The sequence below is a fragment of the Macadamia integrifolia genome, chromosome 6, assembly GCF_013358625.1.
Source record: "Macadamia integrifolia cultivar HAES 741 chromosome 6, SCU_Mint_v3, whole genome shotgun sequence".
Lineage (NCBI taxonomy): Eukaryota > Viridiplantae > Streptophyta > Magnoliopsida > Proteales > Proteaceae > Macadamia > Macadamia integrifolia.
The window spans coordinates 4,555,431-4,560,946 of record NC_056562.1 but is presented as its reverse complement, the minus strand read 5'-3'; the positions used below and the strand labels follow the sequence as shown (position 1 = coordinate 4,560,946).

At 41.7% G+C, this 5,516-nt stretch overlaps 1 non-coding gene across 1 annotated transcript; it reads left to right on the top strand.

Annotated features, from left to right (window-relative positions):
* The first annotated feature begins 4,963 nt into the window (after positions 1-4,963).
* Positions 4,964-5,069, top strand: LOC122083022. Its single transcript, XR_006141548.1, has one exon. It is a non-coding gene; the product is annotated as a small nucleolar RNA R71 (small nucleolar RNA).
* Positions 5,070-5,516: the final 447 nt, after the last annotated feature.

Here is a 5,516-nt window from a genome sequence, read left to right as displayed (position 1 = left end):
CCACATGGCCATGCCCCACTACTAAACCTAAAAAACACGACTAAACAAAAACATTAAGTAAAATGGTGGGTTTCCTCCCACAAGCGCTAAGTTTACCGTCTTCAGCCAGACAAACAGTGGAACTCAAAAGAAATCATAAACCGGATCAATCAAATCAATAGACTCAATAACCTGGCCATCAGTAATACCATTCACATGAGGTTTAAAGAGTTGCCCATTAACCTGAAAAGTGTGCCCTATCTTAGGATCTTGAATTGTAATAGCACCATGGGGCGACACTTTTGTGACCACAAAGGGGCCATCCCATCGAGAGCGAAGTTCGCCAGGAAAGAGGCGTAGCTTGGAATTGAAAAGCCAAACTTTCTGCTTAACTTCAAAAGTCTTCCGGACATTATCATGAAAAGCCTTTGTCCTAGCCTTATAAATATGTGCGCTCTCATACGCATCATTGCGCATTTCTTCCAACTCCAAGAGTTAAAGACAACGGTTAGAACCAGCTTTGACCATATCAAAACTAATGTTTTAATGGCTACAAAACACGTTGTTCTAACTCAACAAATAAGTGATAAGCTTTCCCAAATACCAATCGGTAAGGGGACATGCCAATAGGAGTCTTATAAGCAGTACGGTACGCCCACAATGCATCATCTAGTCTCACAAACCAATCTTTCCTATCAGGCCTAACCGTTTTCTCAAGAATGCGCTTGATCTCCCTATTAGACATCTCTACTTGACCACTGGTCTGCGGATGATAAGGCGTGGCAACCTTATGAGTAATAGAATACTTCCGCAGTAGCGCCCCAAAATTCCAATGCTAAAAATGGGAGCCACCATCACTAATGATGGCACGTGGAAATCCAAAGCGACTGAAAATGTGACTCTGTACAAACTTAACTGCCACCTTGTGATCATTGGTTCTCGTGGCCACTACTTCCACCCATTTAGACACATAATCTACTGCAACCAAAATGTACTCAAAGCCGAAAGATGGGGGGAAAGGTCCCATGAAATATATGCCCCACGCATCAAAGATCTCGACAACAAGAATAGGATTAAGGGGCATCATGTCTCTACGAGACATATTTCTGACTTTCTAACACTAGACACAATTGCGGCAAAACTCATAGCCATCTTTAAAGATAGGAGGCCAAAAGAAAACACTCTGTAAAACCTTGGCAACAGTTTTCTTGCCACTAAAATGCCCTCCACATGCAAGAGTGTGACAAAAGGTAAGTATACTATGAAACTCACTCTCTGAGACGACGACAGATAATCTGATCAGGACAATACCTAAACAACTCCGGATCCTCCCAATAATAGAACTTCAGCTATGAGAAGAATCTTTCTCCTGCTTACTCCAACCGTTAGGAAGCTTCCCAACAACCAAGTAGTTCACTATATGTGCAAACCAAGGAGAAGGCATATGAGAAATCGCAAATAATTGCTCATCAGGAAATGAATCTCTAACCAACTCAATGGTGGAGGGTGACTCAACTAAGATCCTAGACAGATGATCTGCTACCACATTCTCGGAACCTTTCTTGTCCCGAATTTCTAAATCAAATTCTTATAACAAAAGAATCCATCTAATCAACCTAGGTTTGGTGTCTTTCTTGGTAAGTAAATGCCTAAGAGCAGCATGATCAATATACACCACAACCTTGGAACTAAGGAGATAAGATCGGAATTTATCAAAAGCAAAGACAAATGCTAGTAATTCTTTCTCAGTCGTAGTATAATTCAATTGAGCTTCTGAGGTCTTACTAGCATAATATATGACAATAGGTTTCTTGTCAACTCTCTGTCCTAACACAGCTCCAACAGCATATTCAAATGCATCACACATGATATCAAATGGCAGTGATCAATCTGGGGGCTAGATTATGGGTGCTACAGACAATAAAGCTCTAATGGTATGGAAGGCTCGAAGGCAATTATCATCAAAGACAAAATGAGCATCCTTGGCAAGAAAATCACACAAGGGTCTAGATATAGTACTGAAATCCTTAATGAACCACCTATAGAAGCCTATATGGCCTAAAAATGAACGGACCTGCCGAACAAAAGTGGGAGGTGGGAGTTTGGCAATCAAATCAACCTTGGCCTTATCACCCTCTATCCCACGTTTGGACACAATGTGACCCAGAACGATGCCGTCTTGAACCATGAAATGGCTTTTCTCCCAACTCAGAATCAGATTTATCTCTATACAACGTTTCGAAACATTAGTCAGTTTTAAGAGACAATCATCAAAGGAAAACCCAAACACAGAGAAATCATCCATGAAAACCTCGAGAAAATCTCCCACCATGTCAGAAAAGATAGACATTATGCACCTCTGAAAGGTGGCTGCATTACATAACCCAAAGGGCATCCGTCGGAAAGCGAATGTACCATAAGGGCACGTGAAAATGGTTTTCTCTTGGTCTTCAGGGCATACAGCGACCTGATTATAACCTGAATAGCCATCTAAGAAACAGAAATGGCTTTGGCCTGCTAATTTCTCTAGTATCTGATCAATGAACGGCAAAGGAAAGTAATCCTTACGGGTGATAGAATTCAATCTCTGATAATCAATGCATACCCGTCAACCTGTGGTTGTGCAAGTAGGGACCTTGTCACCCTAGTCGTTCTTAACGACAATAATGCCTGACTTCTTAGGCACGACTTGAGTGGGACTCACCCACTTGCTATCAGAGATGGGATAAATGATGCCTGCATCTAACTATTTTACCACCTCTTTCTTAACAACTTCACACATGTTAGGATTCAATCTCCTTTGCGCATCCTGAAAAGGTTTAGCTCCATCATCACAATAGATACGATGCATACAAATTGATGGGCTAATACCATTCAAATCAGCCACGAACCATCCAATGGCAGCCTTATGTTTATTGAGAACATCCAACAGTTTGCTTTCTTGATCAGGTGTCAAATTCGAAGCAATGATGACAGTGTCTCATTCGATCCCAAGAAAGCATATTTCACTAAAACTGGCAATAGTTTAAGCTCTAACACTAGTAGAGACTCAATAGATCTTAGTGTTGGCTTCTCAGCCAAAGGAGGAAGGGGCTCAAACTTGATAGTCCAAGGAGGACGATCAGAAAAGGTAGGAGCATCTAACAGAGCATTGACCTCAGCAGTGTAAGAATCAACATCAAAATCATCACTTCCAAAGAAGGTCAAACATTACTGCACTAGGTCATCTGCTAATATCACTGGGGTGTACTGTGCTACCACCTCATCTATCACATCAACGGAGAAACACTCGTCCTCACATTGGGTCCCTAAAGAAGCATTGAAGATGTTCAATCGGAGCTTCCTATTGCCAAAGGAAATGTCCATTGCACCTGATCTACAATTGATGCATGCATAGGCAATGGCCAAGAATAGACGCCCTAAGATTATCAACTGTGGTTTTCCATTAGTAGGTGCTTCCATGTCAAGAACAAGGAAATCCACAGGAAAATAAAGCTCATCAACCGTAACTAATACATCCTCAATACAGCCTCTAGGGACTTTGATTGAACGGTCAACAAGTTAGAGAATAACCTCTGTAGGCTTCAATTCTCCAAACCCAAAATGATCACAAACTGAGCGAGGCAAAATATTCACACTTGCCCCTAGATCAAGGAGAGTACGCTCAATGGGAAGGTTCCCAATGGTGCAAGATATGAAAGGTGCTCCTAGATCCTTAAGCTTAGGGGGAAGCTTATTGGACAAGACAGCACTCACTTGCTCAGTAAGATGGACAGTTTTTGGAATGTGGGTCTTCAGTTTACGCTTTTGAGTACATAAATCTTTCAAGAACTTAGCATAAGCTGGAACTTGCTTTATGGCATCTAGAAGAGGAAGGTTGATCTGGACTTGTTTGAAAAATTCCATCATCTCTTCCATTCTTGAACTCTTCTTGCCAAATGCAGAAAAAGTAGATTCTAAACAAGAGGGGAAATGGGCTTTAGGCATATAAACATTAGGGTTACTGCCTCCCCCAACTTGTTCAATCTCATCATCCTTAGAAGCTTGTGGAGCTTCAGGACTGGGGTCTGGACTCATCTCTTTCTCAGAATCCTTTGCAAGGAAATTCTATTCAGGTGTTCCCAATACTCGGCCATTCCTTAGGGTCATGACTGCCTAGGCTTGTTCATGGAAAACTCGATTGCTAAGCTGACTCTTAGGATTTCCTACCACTTGACTTGGCAGTTGGCCTTCCTCTCTCCTACTGATGGCGTCAATTAACTAACCCAACTGAGTTTCCAAGTTAATGAGGGATTGAGTATGGGAGTGCAAGAGTTGTGTGTTTTGGTCCAACCCATTCAAGGCAAGCATCACCTTTCCCTCTAATGATGAATTCATAGGCGGTGGAGGAGGTGGTTGCTGCACATCTCTATAGGCAGTCTGCTGATTGGAAAAATTCTGCCTATATAGTGGATTTTGGAAACTATTGGGTTGTTTCCATCCAAAATTGGGGTCATTCCTCCAACCAGGGTTATAGGCCTGGGAATATGGGTCATTACCTATTTTAGAGAAACTCTGGGCAGCCTGTGCATGTTCTTGAACATATTCAGAGAATCGCACAGCTCGAGGGCAATCACCCACATAATGTGCAGGATTGGCACAAAGAGCACACGCATCCTGATAAGTGGGAGCTGGGGTAGATTGCCTAAAATTCTGCCCCATGGACAATGAGCGGTCAAGCTTTTTAGAAAGCATGTCCACTCTAGTGTTTATGGCCACAGATTGACCCTCATAGAGGCCACCTCTCTTTTGGGATCCAATAGTGGGGGCTTCAGTCCTAGAGGCTGACACATGAAGTAGGGAAATTTCACTGAGAGTTTCAAATAGTTTCCATGCCTCATCCTCACTTTTATGCATAAAAGTGCCTCCACAAGAAGCATCAACCATCTGTCTCTGTCTATCTGTCAGTCCATCATAGAAACATTGGACCAACTGCCACTTAGGTACAGCATGATGGGGACACTTTCTAATTAGATCCTTAAGTCTCTCCCAGGTCTCATGGAATTGCTCACCATCAACTTGTGAAAAACTAGTAATGGCTCACCTGATTTGGTTAGTGTTGGGAACATGCCCACACTCCTATATGCGTTTTGGTAATAACAAACAAATATGCATATTTAACTTGATTGATAAGTGTGATCAGTATAAGAAGATATCTCTAGCTATGCATACTTGGAGAGCTCAAGTCAAGAACTCAAGGAACAAGATATGGATGCACAACCTAGAAGCTTAAAGAGATGGAATCCTAAGTATAGAATGCCAAGTGAAGATGAAGACTCCAAAGCATCAAGTAATGATTCAAAACGTCAAGACAAGATGAAGACCTCTAAGATAGAAATGCTCTTCATATTGTATCTTGTACTCTTTGTGTATATATATATATATATATAGTGCACGCACCTCATGCATCGTATATCATCATACTAGAATGACTTTACGACATCCCTTGACCAAACTTGGAAGTTCATAGGTGGTATGTTCTGTGTTATTCTATAAAA